At 37.6% G+C, this 17,023-nt stretch overlaps 1 protein-coding gene across 6 annotated transcripts in view; it reads left to right on the top strand.

Moving 5' to 3' along the window:
- pou6f2 (POU class 6 homeobox 2) overlaps positions 1-17,023 on the top strand; it is a 157,139-nt gene that overhangs the window by 29,758 nt on the left and 110,358 nt on the right. The window lies entirely within an intron of this gene.

Here is a 17,023-nt window from a genome sequence, read left to right as displayed (position 1 = left end):
AAGTTGTTCTTCAACTATTTGAATAGTTGATATTTTCATTTCATAATGCATTTTAACTGCCAATCTGTCAAATTTGCCAAGCTTGTGAAGGAAGTGTCCTTTTCCTGTGACGCTGGTGGGGTGCAGCCATGCGGTATGTGGGGACCAGTTTTTTTGTTGGTGTTCATAAAGCAGAAAAATGTGACAGAATCTGGGGCAAATAGGCAACAGGAGACATATAATGTACACGCACACACACACTCGCACACACACTCATCTGTCATACAGGGTGACATTTCTTCACATTTGAGATCTCCTCGGCTTAGGCTGAAGATAAAATGAGAGAAAGTGAAGAGGCCTGAGGGAGAGAAATGTGATTGTTGTGGCTCCACGGCCTCATGAGGGGTTCAGATCTAAGCAGACTGAATTGTATATTCTTGATGAGGAGCAACTTATACCCTGAATCTCTTTAAAGGACGATGCAGACATTCAAGAGTGACGCTGTTGTTGTTATATTATTATTATGATTATTATTAATAAAAATAAATTGATATATTAAATAATATCGTTATTAACAATATTTTATTATGATATAATTATTAATAATATTTATTATGGAAAAGTTCTGTTTCAGTGTACTACTATTTCAGAAGATTAAAATTGTTAATATGCTAGATGAAGTTCTAGAAGCTAGATGAAAATTCTTTTGATCATTAAACAGGCTCTTTAATTATGCTTTATCTTTTCTGAGTACTGAGGATACTTTATCGAATTTTGGCATATTTGATGAGCGCGGACACAAAATATATTAAAAAATGTTGGATTTAATTAACATCCTAAAATAGTATGCTCTTCTGTATTATGTTAAAATTTGATGTTCCTTGCAGTCAGGATGATTGCTCAGACCTTGTTTAAAAAAAAGCCTTTAGAATCCTTAAACTGATCGCAGTGATGTACTTTGTGTAAAGACAAGTTTCCAGCCCTTTGGATTCACCGTGCATTGATGGACTGTTTGCTGTTATTGTCAAATTTGCAACGTTAATGATACACTTTAAGACTCGTGCAACCTTGCCGCTGGCTTCTGTCAGACAGAATTTTATTTTTCAATTTGAATAGAAGTCAGAAACACATAAACCATGTTTCAGAATCAACCTACATTTTCCTCAGTTCGAATTCCTGCTATTGAGCTCATAGACTCCAAACATCACTCCAACATTTTTTCCCTTAAGAAAAAAACATTCACCTATATTTAAAAGTAACACAAACCACATAGGAATTTTGTAACTTTTAGTTTATCTTGTGTCTGTCCTTTTCTCCTCTATAATCGTCTACTTTATAAAGAAATTCTTATTTTTAATTTTGCTTATATATTTAATTTATGTGCATAATACTGAATACTGAAGAATGCACTTTTAATGACAGAACAAAGAAGGACAAGTGCGAACATGTGCACACCATCGCTAACGCATTTGTAATATGCTTTTTATTAGAAAATTACAATAATGAAAGTGAGTCAACATGTTCTCAGAGATGCATAAATGTGAAAGAGCACATGCATAAAAAGGAGCAAAAAAGTGAAGTAAAATGACCTCCTCAGAACACTTACAGGCGTTAGAAGTGTTTTGCTCTCAGCCTCGAACGTGTTCTGCTGCAATTTGCATTCATCACTGTAATTCCTGGCAATTTATCACATTAATATTTCTAAAGCTTATTATTTTAGTTGATACAGTGTAAAGTCAGACAGTCAGGGTGGATTCTGTGCTTCAGGTTTGATATTCAGTAGCTGTGACTGCATCTTCCTCTTGTCTGTGTTCATAGTTAGACTGACTGATGCCCGTAGGGAGCTTTTCTATTGCTCTCTATGGTAGAACTAACAGCATTACATTAATGATAATAAATTTGGACCCCCTGCCACTTACCTGATCAGAATAAACTTTTTATGCAATCAGAAGACTTTTATATCTATATTAAAATCCAAACGATTAATTTTTGTAAATGTGTAAAATATCTGCTTTTATTTACAATATTTAAGAATATCCTCTGTAGGTTTTTACAGAAGTATATAATTTTCCATTTTGTTTCAAAAATAATTTACATTTTATTCGAATATTACAATTGTTGATTTGTTGAAAAATTATGTCAAGTTTAAATGAGTATTATATTTTTTCGTAATGATGAATTGTGAAGCATTATTGCTGAATTCACATTGTTTTTTGTTCTATAATAACCTTACTTTTGACGAACTGGCTCAGGTCCTCGGTCCTCATTACAGTCCGGTTTGAGCTATCACTGAAGTTGTGTTACATTAGACATTAAAAGAACAGAATAAAGAGTATTGCTTGGTGTTTTGAGATGAATTATACATCAAACATCAGCTACCCCCTTATGTGCACCAAACGCACATAACAAGAGTGTATGTGTGTGTTTGCGTGGGGCGCATAGTTTAGAACGTGGTAGACAGAATTTTTGGAGAGAATGGATTTGGGAGCGGGACTGCAGGCGGGCGAAGTGTAGGCTGTCACCACGGTGATGGTGTGTCACCACGGCGGGTCTTTTTGCTGATTTGATTTCGGGAGTTGGGGTAGGGGGTGTTGGCAAGGGGGGGGGGGCGTTTGTGTCTGATCCCCGTCCGAACCTCTCTGTCAGGCCCTGATCAGTCTTGTGGTTCCCGCTGTCAGTCTGATGAATTTTTTAGAATATCCCAAGGCAAGAAAAGCCCAGTTACTGTTTCATAATGCCAGTGTTACAATTTTCTTTAATAAGCATCAAACCTGCTTTTGTTTGCTTGTTGCTTTTTCTCTTTATGCTCAGCTTTACAGCTCATTGTCTATCTGTCAATCTATTCTTTTTTTGTAAAATCACACTTTTCTTTGCACGCTTACTCAAACATAAGCACGCACACACATTTTGATGTAGGCGCATTCTTTGTCAGACCTTTTTTTACTGAATCAATACATTTCTCATTTTTTAGCATGTGGTGAGCCTAGGTTTAACATTATTAAAAAAAGATTGCCCTTTCTTTTTAAGGCCACCAAATGGAGCATCCTTTACTCTTTTCTTGCCCCGTGAGAGGTACACCAGGCAGGGGCCGTGGGCAGTGCCAGGGGGCTGCTCGGGGCAAACGGGCATGGCTGAATCTGTCCTTGGGCAGAGTTGCCCATCAGTGAAATGTCTGAAAGGTCATTGTACTTTGGTTACAGAAAGAATTGAAAAGGAAAGATGGCAAATAACAGGAAAAATAAGTGCAGTTTATGATATTCTGTGTTGTTTTTCTTTTTATTTGAACTTTGGTGTGCATCTGTCCTTTTAGTATTTGTTGTTAAATATGTAACATGACATTTTGCCATCAAATTTAATTAATATTGTTGTAATGTATATAAAATATATATATATAATTATTAAAATTTCATTTTATATATATATATATATATATATATAATCAAAGAAAAGGCACAACATTTGAAAAAATTTAAATCATAAAAAATACATTAACCTAATTACAATAAATAAACCATAATGAGTGGTATAAGTTTAAAAAAATCACTAAGATTGACTTAAAGCCACCTACTGGTGCATCTACATTATTTGCATATACATGCTGCATGCTTGCAATCTCAATTTTACGCTTCATATTGATCATTCAAGAGGCTGTATTTTCTCATCAGCTCCATATGACAATTTATGCTGAAGTGATTTCTTTTCTTTGGCTAGACAATGTTGGATTAAATCATCTTCTGCTGCTCTTAGAGGAGGTTCTATATGTTTAAAGGTCATAGAAGTGCAATACATATGTCTAGCAACTCAATTGATGCTCAACAAATTGATACGGCATTGAGTGAGCTTTTGCATCCCGTGTTTGAAAAGATCTGACCAAGAGGATGAGGAAATTAAAAGGCTTCTTTTCATCCCTTTCCTTGGTTGATTTTCTACACCGATTGAGTGTAGGTGATGATAACAAGAATGTCGCCTAGATGTTTTTCAATGAAAAATTCAGCATAAAAGGCCACATCAAAGAATCACTTGTGCATGTATGGACAACTGTGCAGTCTAATTTCCACACAAACGCATACGTGTGATGGCCGACAAAAGACTGGCCTTGACATTTGCTTTGAAATGTTGAAGGGGGCGTGGGGGGTGGTATGGAGTATGAAGGGCCGCAGAGAGAAAAGATGGAGAACACGATGGGAACATTCTGTAGGTTTTGTCAAGATGTTAACTTCATCAAAGCTCCCAAAGAAAGCATGATGGGAGTTTGTTGCAAGGACAATGGAGAGAGTGAAATATATAGATGATTGAACAAATGCTGTTACTTTTTTTTTTGCGGTGGAGTAGATGAATGCAACTGAATTTCCGTGAATATGCAGTATATAGGCCTATATTTTTTCATTGTAACATTGTGTACTTAAACAAACAAAGTACAAAAAAGTGAAATATGTTTTAAATAGTTATAAAATGGTTCATATCCAGCTGCATTTATTCAAAATGCGCTTGAAAATCCTTGAACGATTCATCTGACCTGCTCGGGTGGTGTTTTATGATAAAAGAAGCTGATTAGTTCTCAACCATGTGTTTCTACAGTCTGCTTTAAACCCTTTTTGTGTCATTCGGAATGGGATTATGACTAAATTTAAGGCCGTCGACTCCAGAATAACATCTTTCTCCTTCATCTCCCTCTCACTTTCAACTCCCAATGTTTTTCGACCTCCCCCGCCTTTTAAAAAGCTCATTTCTCCAGGTTTCACTCCAGCTATCACACGCAAACATCCCCAACAACCCCGTCCCTATTTATTGTCAGGTACATTAGCTGCAAAAGCAGTGGTTAGGAGGCCAAACTCCTGTTTTTTCGCTCTTACTCACAGAATAGGAGATGGGTTGTGTGTGTGTACAGTGGCTGTCTACTCTTTTCTAAGAGACCCGCCTCCTCTCCAGCATCCCAAGACAAGATAATAAGGCACTCGGAGGCACAATCCGGCATTATATTCAGCCACCAAAGCCTCGTCTCTTGTCAGTTTGCATTTTATTCGGGCCCAGGATGTGACGCTTCTATCATCAGTCTGTCAGGAGGAGAGGACCAGAGAGAGACAGGGCCACTCATTTTATACACTTAACGTCCACGCCAAATGGCCAGCACTTATACCGATTCCGCCGAAATGGAGGACACGTTCCAGCCCAGGGGTCACCTTCAGCGGAGAGAATGGGAGGAAAAAAAGGCACGAAAAGATAAAAGAAATGTGTATTGATTTGTGTAATTGAGGGGGAGTTTGAGAGGAAAATGTATCTGTTGTAGACAAGAGAAGGGGAGAAGGTTTATGACTCAATGCAGTGTTCTTAAAGAGGAGAACGTACCATTCAACTGGAACATGCAACTTTTTGAGTCAGGAAATTGTATTTTAAGCTGAGGTGATGTTTTCGGACAACCGATCGTCATTCAAAAGTAACGTCGAGTGTCTCAAAGTCAACCTGGAGCCATAAATTAGTGTATTTTAATGGATGGCCACAAGCAAAACATTAGTAGCTTGTCCTAGTACTTTTTTCCGGCCTCATTTGTGCACATATATGTGCATGCACATACACATTAGCCTCTAAGGCCCCCCAAATAAAAAAACACACACACATTATGTTTGTGTAATCAGCTTAGCTGAAAATAGGGAGGAGGGGGTTCGGTGCTAATGCAAAAGGGCCTTGATGTGCCTCGCTCAGGTTAAGTAATAAAGTGACACAGACACAGTCTTTTAAATGAGGCTGGCCCTCTTTAAATAGAGCGCACTAGCCCCGAGTGCCTCTCCTCAGGAGTTAGATCTCATTATAGGGCAGGCTTGGGCCTTTAGCTGGCTGCTTTGAGCTGGGATCTGCCCCCATCTCCCTAATGCATGCCTACCAAGCATGTGTAATCCACTCGCTAATGCGTCTGTACCGCCAGCGGCTACAGATAAGATGCTATTCAAGCAGGGAAGGAGGGGTTGCAGGGGTTGGGCAAGAGTAGTCCGGGGTCCGCTTTTGTTTTAGAAACATTGCTGGTAGGGTCAGCGAGGACAGGGGAAATTAATTGGCACTTCAATCTAAAGTTTGTAATGGATGGAGGAAGGCATTTTCTGCTCAATTGGACAAAGGGCTGTTATTGAAGATATTTTGGGTTGTTCCACAAGTATTTGCTGATTGAAGTGAATGTTTCTTGTGTCATGCTCAAAGTTAATCTCCAAACTGCCTCTCAGCATCTTATGGAGCCTAGTTAAATGAAATGTTTGGGTGTTGTTCATATTTCACAAACTGTAATGCAAAACATGGTCACATAAAGTATTATGATCTGAAATTATTCTCTCTGATTATGTGGTGTGACATTGCTCTTTGAAAAATCTTTCAAAGGCTCCTAGTGTGAGATGTTGTTATGCTGGAGTCCCTACCAGGCTTCTTAACTTTTTGGCCAGTTACAAATGATGATTATTTTTTGAATCATTATTTGATCATTTTTTTCTTTTTTAAAAATGTAAATTTCACATTTTCTTTTTAATTTATTCCTTCACATTTTTTTCTCTTCACAATATTACACTATATATATATATATATATATATATATATATATATATATATATATATATATATATTAATGCAACAAGCTGGAAATTATACAGCTGTAATGTAACTTTATAAATTCTTAAACACACTTTCAATGTCAGCTTGCCTAAAAACTCTTGCTCTGGGCCAGTGGGCTATCCTTGTTATTGATCCTTGATCAGAAAGACCATTAAAGATCATGTTGGTTGACAAGGTTGATATTGGATATGCTAGTTCAATGGCACCAGTACTGAACCTAGCTCAGACCAACATATTCAAAAGTTTGGGGTTGTTATGATTTATTTATTTATTTATTAAAGAATGACCTCCAATGCTGCATTTATTTGATCAAAAATACAGTAAAAACAATTTAAATAACTTTTTCTTCTATCACTATATTTTAAAATGTAATTTATTCTTGTAATAGCAATGCTGAATTTTCAGCAGCCATTACACCAGTCTTCAGTATCACATGATGCATTCTAATGCTGATTTGGTGCTCAAGAAACATTTCTTAATATTATCAGTATTGAAAACAATTGTGCTGCTACATAATGGAAACCATAATCGATTTTCTTCAGGATTCTTTGATAAATACAAAGTTGAAAAGAATCTTTTGTAACCTTACTGTCACTTCTGATCAGTTGAATGCATCCTTGCTGAATAAAAGCATTATTAAAAAAAAAAAAAAAAAGAGTTACTGACCCCAAACTGGGAAGTAGTCTAAATTCATCTTTCATCAGAGTAGTGTATGTCCTCCAGCATTTCACAGTTTTTTCCTTAATGCAAAAAACAATCAGTCTATATATGCTTATTACCTATGCTGATTTATTATTCTGAATGTAAAAAGAATGCAATATCTACAAACAGTACAGCACGTCCTCTTCTCCATTGAGATATGGACAAGATATGTTCCCTCACAAACATTCCCGAAACACATTCTCCGCCATCACTCTGCATGTTGCTTCCATCGTGTGGGATAATTGAAGCCGTGAGCTAATCATACGGGTAGAGAGGGTGGTCATCGCTGGATAAAAAATGACAATCTTGTGTTTGTCTGGTACGATGCGAAGCGCAGTGCGTAGCCGGTAACTAGAGTCTGGATGTCCTTCACAGACCCTTTATTATTTATGATGGAGTCTCTTTGAGCACTGACCAGTACTAATGCATAACCCCCTGTCCTTCTGCCTTATACCATCCCTTTGAAACCAAAGATTGAGGAGATGAGAGCCAGGAGTGACTGTGCGTGTATATGAGGGGGTAGAGGAATGCGAGTGTTTGCGTCCGGCAATCCACAGAAGTTATAATGTGATTTTTTTTTTCCAAGGCATCCTTCCTGTCATATTTAAAGATGTGGAACAGAAGCTGAGGGTGCCGCTCTTCTAGCAGGATGGAGTTCTAGAGCTTCAAAGCTCCAGACTTTCCCTGCAACCTTCATTTTGTTGTAAGACAGGTTGGAGGATGACCTTGCGTAGGAGGAGTTGGAGAGATTCGCCACGCTCGCGCTCCGATTGCTTGTGTTTATGATGATGTCTATTGATGCTGCCGAGTGACCTGGGAGAGAACGAGATGACTGCTTAGGATGAGATGAGGAATGAGATGAGAGACTCGTGTAGATGTGGAAATGAACACAAGGGGAGGAAGTGTGAAACTGTAACAGGCAATTGAGGTTTAGAATATTGTTTTTTCAGGATCTTGCTGAACATCAATACGTTTATTTAGATGTTTCATTCAGATAAAAAAAAAAACCCACAATGCCTTACCTTCTTGTGTATTTTAGTAGGAGTAGTAGTAGTAGTAGAAATGAAAATTATTCACCCTCATGTCTTTCGAAACCTCTATGATTTACTTACTTCTGTAGAACACAAAAGGAGATATTTAGCAGGATGTTCATGCTGCTCTTTTCCATACAATGAAAGTAAGAGATTTTCAAGGTATATTGAGTTAGTTCACCCAAAAATTTAAATTCAGTCATCATTTACTTACCCTCATGTCATTCCAAACCTGTATGACTTTATTTCTTCCATGGAACACAAAATAAGATATTTCTGTCAGAACAACTCATCAAAGATGATTGACAGTTAGCATACAGTATGGATTGGCGGAATGGTTCTGTTCTTGGCAAGAACTCCCCGTCCATCCATGCAGCTTAGCATGGATAAGAGGAAGGAGCACAGCGATAACCTCCTTAGGGTAAACAGAACAGAACCAACATAAATGTATTGCAGATATTATTAATGTTCTTAAAGGATTAGTTCACTTTCAAATGAAAATTACCCCAAGCTGTACTCACCCTCAAGCCATCCTAGGTGTATATGACTTTCTTTTTTCTAATGAACACAATTGGAGAAATATCCTGACGCATCACCTAAGCGTTACCAAACGAGTATGTGCTGAAGAAAGTGTCTCCATCCACATCCATCCATCATAAACATATTCCACATGGCTCCGACGGGTTAATAAAGGCCTTCTGAAGTGAAGCGACGTGTTTCTGTAAAAAAAATATTATCCATATTTAACAAGTTATGAAGTAAAATATCTAGCTTCCACCAGTCTGCCTTCTGTATTCAAATTACGGAAAAAAAAGTTGAATAGGGACGGCGTAGGACGTACCGTAAGCTTTTTGAACTGCTAGAGTTTTACACTTTCTTCGTAAGTAGAATACAAAAGGCAGTCTGGAGGAGGCTAGATATTTTACTTCATAACTTGTTAAATATGGATATTTCTTTACAAAAATGCATTGCTTCGCTTCAGAAGGACTTTATTAAACCCCGGAGCCATGTGGAATATGCTTATTATAGATGGATGTATGTGGATGGAGACACTTTCTTCAGCTCATACTTGTTTGGTAACGCTTACTACCATTATAAAGCTTGGATGCGTCAGGATATTTATTAATATTTCTCCAATGTGTTCATCAGAAAGAAGAAAGACATATACACCTAGGATGGCTTGAGGGTGAGTAAAGGTTGGATAATTTTCATTTGAAAGTGAACTAATCCTTTAATGTCAATAATTTAATGTAACAACATAAATCAAGATAAATATCAGAAGGCCAAGTCCTGACTGGATGAGAGGTGGAGCTGGGGATGGAGGAAGGTAATTAGCTCCTGAGCAACACAATAAAGCTGCTGATAATATTGAATGGACCATTAATTTTCAGCAGAACTATTCATTTAAAGGTGCCCTAGATTCAAAATTTGAATTTACCTTGGCATAGTTGAATAACAAGAGTTCAGTACATGGAAAAGACATACATTGAGTTTCAAACTCCATTGCTTTCTCTTTCTTATGTAAATCTCATTTGTTTAAAAGAATTCCGGAAAACACGCGGATCTCAACATAACACCGACTGTTACGTAACAGTCGGGGTGTACGCCCCAATATTTGCATATGCCAGCCCATGTCCCCAACATTATGAAAGGCTTTAGACAAGGGCAGCCAGTAACATCTTGATCTGCACAGGTGAATCAACAGACTAGGTAAGCAAGAACAACAGCGAAAATGGCAGATGGAGCAATAATAACTGACATGATCCATGATAGCATGATATTTTTAGTGATATTTGTAAATTAAAAAATGTTTCGTTAGCATGTTTCTAATGTACTGTTAAATGAGGTTAAAGTTACCATCGTTTCTTACTGAATTCACGGAGACAAGAGCCGTCGCTATTTTCATTTTTAAACACTTGCAGTCTGTATAATTCATAAACACAACTTCATTCTTTATAAATCTCTCCAACAATGTAGCATTAGCCGTTAGCCACAGAGTATATAGCGTCAAACTCATAGAGAATCAAATATAAACATCAAAATAAATACTTTACTCACATAATTCGAAGCATGCATACAGCATGCATGACGAACATCTTCTAAAGATCCATTTGAGGGTTATATTAGCTGTGTGAACTTTGTAAATGTGCTATAATATAATCGAGAGCTCGTGTGGCAGGGAGCACGCGAATTAAAGGGGCAGCGCGCTGAAAAAATCAGTGCATAGTTAATGATGCCCCAAAATTAAATTAATTTAAAAAAATCTATGGGGTATTTTGAGCTGAAACTTCACAGACACATTCAGGGGACACCTTAGACTTATATTACATCTTGTGAAAAAGCATTCTTGGGCACCTTTAAAATTTTGGGCTAAAAAGTTTGGGGTTGATAAGGTTTTTAAAATGTTTTGAAGTCTCCTATAGATCACTGATGCTACAGTACGTAAATACAGTAAAAACAGTAATGTTGTGAAATATTATTACAATTTCAAATAAAAGTGTTCTATTTTAATATATTTTAAAATGTATTTTATATCTGTGATGGCAAATCTGAATTTTTAGCATCATTACAGTCTTCAGTGTCATATGATCCTTTAAAAATCATTCTTAAATACTGATTTGGTGCTCAAGGGGAAAAAAAAGAAAAAAGATTAATGTTGAAAACAGTTGTGCTGCTTTATCTTTTTGTGGAAACCATGAAACATTTTTCAGGATTCTTTGAATATAAAGAATATAAAGTTTAAAAGAACAGCATTTATTTGAAATAGAAACCTTTTGTAATATATAATTATGTGTCTTTATTGTTACTTTTGATCAATTTAATTTAATCCTTGCTGAATAAAAAAAATAAAAGAATAAAAGTAAAAAGAAAAAAAGAAAGGGAAACTAAATAAGAAAAAAATCTTACTGACCCCAAACTTTTGAATGGTATACATACTGAACTAAAAGGCATGTTTTATTTTATACTCATATTTGTATGTAGACGCCTGTGAAAGATGTCTGCGTTAGGGGGAGGGATGGACACAAGTGTGGCTGTACAGCCTTGGGGTCAGTGGGCGATGTGCTGGCCATGACATGTGGGCATCTGGCGTGTTGCTAACACCATCCTCAGAGCTCTTGTTGTCACCCCCACAGGCTCCTATAAACCTCCACTTGCATTTCTATGTAAACGCTATAAACACTGACAGAAATGACACCCTTGCAAGAAACGACAAACGTGGAAACCAGTATTTTTACTGAAATAAGTAGTATGGGGATACAGACATTTTGAGGTAGCGAGCAAAATTTTCTATTTTTTAAAAGGAACAACGTGGAAACATAGAATTGGACTGTAATTGACCCTTTGCCGGGAGTTTGATTGACAAGCGATCTAACCAGTCATAATGCCGAATCTGCCATTTTGTTCGACAAAGCAGTCAGGAGTTCGAAGATTATCCTCGGTGGACTTGAACTTGAAAAATAGTGTGTACTGATGTCTTTCCGCGTTTGAAACAACATTCCTTCTGATGTTCATTCATGTTTATTTGATGCTATAAATTAATTAGTAGGAAGAGATGATCGGTTCACGAGCCGCTTGAGCTGAGGCGCTACAGCAATCTGTCACGACACATTAAAGAGCCACAAAACGTTTTTTATTGTTTGAATTTCTTTAAAAATTACACAATTTGAAAGCTGTGACTTTGTTTAACATCATAAGTAATCTGCTCTGTCTTGTCTGTCGACGTGTTGTCAGTGTCCTCTTTGCTCCGCGATGTATTTTTCACTCTGTGTGGCACGACAGCACTATGGCTTGTCAGACAAAGCAACAGTAACTAAGGGGGGCGGGTCTTTGCGAAGGGTCAATTAACCTTTCGCCGAGAGTTTGATTGACAAACGATCTAACCAATCAGAACGCCGCATCCGCCATTTTGTCCGACAAAGCAGCCAGTAGTTAAAAGATTAACCTCGGTGGAGTTAAACTTGAAAAATGGTGTGTATTGACGTCTTTCCGCGTTTGAAACAACATTCATTCTCATGTTCATGGACTAATAGGAAGAGATGATCGGTTTTTACGAGCGGTTGAGCTGAGGATCTACAGCAATCTGTCACGACCATGGTCACGACACATTAAAGAGCAACAAAACGGTTTTTATTGTTTGAATTTCTTTAATAACTACACGGTTTGAAAGCTGGGACTTTGTTTAATATCATAAGTAACCTGCTCTGTCTTGTCTGTCGATGTGTGGTCAGTATCCTCTTTGTTCCGCGATGTATTTTTCACTGCATGTGGCGTGACAGCGCCACGGCTTGTCGGACAAAGCAACAGTAACTAAGGGGGGCGGGGCTCGGCGAAAGGCTAATTAGAAGGAGAGTACCAAACAAGATGGAATAATGTAATTGTTATTATTTTAGTTTTTGTTGCTTCTGCTTTGCTGGTCCGCAAGCTGTGACTTTTGCACGACAAAGACAAGCAAACGTGCTACAAGAATACAGACTACACCCGAGAGTACAAGATCAGCGAGCTTTTACTTCCAAGTACAAAGACTTTTACAGCTCTACAGCATGAAGGATTCTACTGGTAAAAATAATGATAAATATGTCCCTTATATTCTTGCCACGATTGCAAATAGCTATTAATATTCTTATTCACAAAAAGTCAGAGAGCATGTGTTAAATCGCCACATGAGAGCCGAAAAGAATACGTATAGAAAAAGAATACAGGATGCACTCAAAGAGATGCCTCACAAAAACGGCGAAATAAGGAGAGACCTTACGCTGAAGACGGACAATGTTGGAGGTCAGAAGGCGGAATCCTATTTGCCACAAATATGCTTAAGGTAATTTAGGAAGAGCTCGGCGTCAGTGAAAAGCATGGCGACCCTGGCATTTTTCTGTCTTCGCTTTAAAAGGGTTTGATTTTCTTCAGGCAGGGTTGGCCTCACATCCTGGCTTTGCAGATGGGCCTAAAAGGATGAGGAGTCATGTGGATGGATCTTTGTCTCTTTCAACCCTGCGGTAATCGAGTTGACATTGCCTGAGGATGAGAGAGAGGAAAGGCTTCTTCAACAGATGTGGCCGTTTGTGTGTTAATGTTCAGATCACGCAAAATCAACACCCTGTCCTTTTTTTCAGGACTTTCCTTTGCCTTTTTTATCCGTCCTTTCTCACAGATGGGTTCTGTGAGTTTCTATCACTCTTTTGATAACATAAATGCCCTTTCTTCTGCCCCCTGCTTTAATTCTGTTTTCTTCTTTTCTCTACTTTTGTCTTCACATTGGTTTCTCCCCCTCTAGCGTTCTCAGCTACATTGATCCATCCCCATGTTTGTATATTTTATATTTTATGTTATATAAAAAATGCAATTCTGAACTAATTTTTCTGCTGTTGGGAATTGAAAGTTTCCTCTTATTAAGCTTTTGGTGAAGAGTTTAGCGGGGGTTTTTTATAGTATTTCTGTCCACAAGGAGGTTAAGAAGCTGTGTACTTTGACATGTCATACAGATATATGGCCCCATCAATTAGATTAATCAAATTAGTACTGGTTGTTGACACCAGATACATTTTTATCTTGTAGAAATAGGTTAGGATTTCTCTGCATGTCCATTAGGAGGATAAGAAAATATATAAATTTATCTCATATCTGTCAATGTCTGCTGCTTTATTCATCCCCGACTTCAATATATCAGTTCGTCGCGCTACCATGTTCAGAATAGCATACTGATATTATTTTTGCATCAAGTATGTGCATAATGTACAAATCATCAGTATGCATGGATTACCTAGACAGGTGACGTTTGTCAAAATATGCAGAATACAACATAGTACAATGAAATAATATATCCCACAATGTAGTGCATTTGAGTCGAACTTCCGTGTTTTTTGTTTTATTAAAAATTTGGCCGATACAGATAAGCCAATATTTATTTTCATTAAGTGGCAGATAACCGATAAATGGCTCATATTGAAATTCTATATAATTTTGTCTAAATAAAAAATAAAACACTAAAATGCTACAAGTGAATTTAGGCATCACAACATTATAACGTAGAGTATTAAAAATGTATATTTTTTGTGAGATTTGCTAAAGATTACATGTAATAATGTTACATATTTTAATTATTAAATGTATGTTATTTATGAAGATTAACTGTAAGTAATTTTAATGAAAAAAAAAGCTGATATGAGCATGCACAAATAAATATCCAATTTCGGCTGATACAACTATATTAAAAATTCTCTATAACCTATATGGTTTTATGTGTATTATACATCGATTACACTCAAGTAAGCCACTACATTTTATCACTACTGTTTGACATGTTTATCACTTATTTACATGCTTTACAAAAAATGTGTGCAGTATTCAATTCAGTGTATTATTTTCTATATGCAGTTAGCAGGCTAGTAGTCCATTCCAAACATCGCCTGTGTCTATTTCCCTGGTTTTTGATTTCCAACTGCCACATTAAGAAAATCAATAACCCGACAATTTGAACACAATTGGTTGATTATTGACAAGATTTACAATTGTGTTAAATGTGACCTGTCATTCATGTGGCCAGGGCTTTAAACTTTAAACTCTCTGTTGCACCAGTGCATTCTATTGTCTTCCATGGGTTTTAACTTTGATTGATCCTGTGGTCAACAATACATCAGCGGTGCTTAAAAATTAAAGTGTGTTATGTGCCCTAAGCAAAATTATGAATCAAATCATATGCTCTGTGCCAATACAGTTTAATGTGTTTCAAAGAGGTCACTGCATCAGGCTTAATGATTTGTATTTACAGTGGCTTCAATCTCAGTCATATTTTAGATCCGAATGGGGAAGATCAATACACCACTGAACATGTCTTTCAGTTGGATTGGTTGGATCAATAGATAATGCAGATATGATGCAGACTCTATTTTGTTATAATTCTACACATTTATGGCCTGTTTCAGTTTATCATGCCTTTTAGATGACACAAAAGCAAGTGGGACACTTACCGTGCACTTTGAAATTCAAATTGGTTTAACTGCGTGATAGTGAATGAGATGATAAATAGACGAAAGATCACAAAGCGGACACACACGTGTGGGTTGTTTAAGATGAGGTTTGGGGGTCTGTCGATTCTGAATAGCCTGAAAGAGCATCTCTCACCATCACTGAAGTTATGACATAATGTATTTCCTTTGAAAGTGTTAAAGCTCCTCTTTTATGGAAGGAAAAATTGATTCATAAATGTCTGCGGGGGTGAATGCCAACTGAGCACTCGACAATGACTCTTTAATTCAGCCGTGTCGATTTAGTGTTGCCATCTGCGAGTGATTTGGCACTAAACGAGATGACAACAAAAACATTGGCTTTTGTAATTTTGCAGGAGCTGTCCTTGGCGGCTGGGTGTGGGGTGTTCGCTCGGCATTGAAATGTAACATAGATGAGATCAATTAATGCCGTTTTGGTTCCTTGCAGACTCATTGCATTGGGCCTGTTCCCTGGATCTTTACCACTCAAGTGACCAGTGAAACTGAAGGCGTTTAATTAATTTGATTAATTATTAAATTAATGAATATACTTTTAATCAGCAAGGATGCATTAAATTGATTTAAAAGTGACAGTAAAGACATTTATAATGTTACAAAAAAATGATTTCCCTTTCGAAAGGGAACTTGCACTGCATCTGACAAGACGCTATGGGGAACACCTCAGCATGACCGGTGTCTGAAGCACGTGTCAAATGCGACATTTGCCTATGACAGCCTATGACATCAGTACCGTTGTGACCAGAGTATAAAGAGGCAGCTGAAATACACGTCATCCTCTTCTTTGTCTTAAGGGATCATTTGTGACGTGTTGAAGGCGAAGCGTTAGTGCGAAGCATTTCAGGAATTGTGTGCATCCAAGTCAGCTTTATCTGACACCTGATGACTCACACGACCTGTGTGTTATTTGCTCGCTCTGTCCTCAAGGGGGCTGAATGAGAGCATTGCGAGAGTTTCTCCATGAAGAAACTCAACTCTTGATACAGCCACGGATTCAAATAACAATCCTGGTTGGCCTGGTAAGCTTCATCCTCGACTGTATCCTTTTTAAGGTATTGATGATATATGATACCGAGACTTTATGCTGCTCGTGGGCTGAGACTCTTCACGGCCCTGCATACTCTTGCCGTATGTTAGGGTAGCTTGGGCTATGGCTGTGGGGAAGAATATCACCAACAGCTGCTGGTGTGAACATTGGCATGTGTTACTCTTTTTTTAAGTAGAGTCTAGGCTGCTAAGCAAGCATCCCCTCAGCATGGCGGAGTGGGTATTTGTACCCCATAGCGTCTTGTCAGATCCCATTCAAAAAGGGAATTTCTAAGTTACAAATATAATTTAGACGTTCACTGAGAAGTGGAACAAGACACTGTGCCTCATTGCTGTGCTTCTGGTATGCCTGCTATACATCTCCTGCAGACAAAGAAGTGGATGACGTGTACTTCAGGCACCCATTTATACTCTGGTCGCACCGGTATTGACTTAATAGGCTGTTGCGGCCAATTATAATTTGTCGTGTTTGACATGTGCTTCAGACACTGGTCATGCTGAGGTGTTCTCCATTGCTTCTGACAAGTGTCTCGTTCCCCTGCTCAGGGAACCAGGGTTACAGTACATTTGTAACCTAGACATTTTCAAATAAATTATGTTCTTTTGAAATTTTGAAACAATGTTAAGTCGTGATGTATCGAATACTGTTTCTGAAACAGGGATAGTTCACCC

The sequence above is a fragment of the Megalobrama amblycephala genome, linkage group LG22, assembly GCF_018812025.1.
Source record: "Megalobrama amblycephala isolate DHTTF-2021 linkage group LG22, ASM1881202v1, whole genome shotgun sequence".
Lineage (NCBI taxonomy): Eukaryota > Metazoa > Chordata > Actinopteri > Cypriniformes > Xenocyprididae > Megalobrama > Megalobrama amblycephala.
The sequence above is the reverse complement of the archived record's forward strand: the minus strand, read 5'-3'. Positions and strand labels throughout refer to the sequence as shown.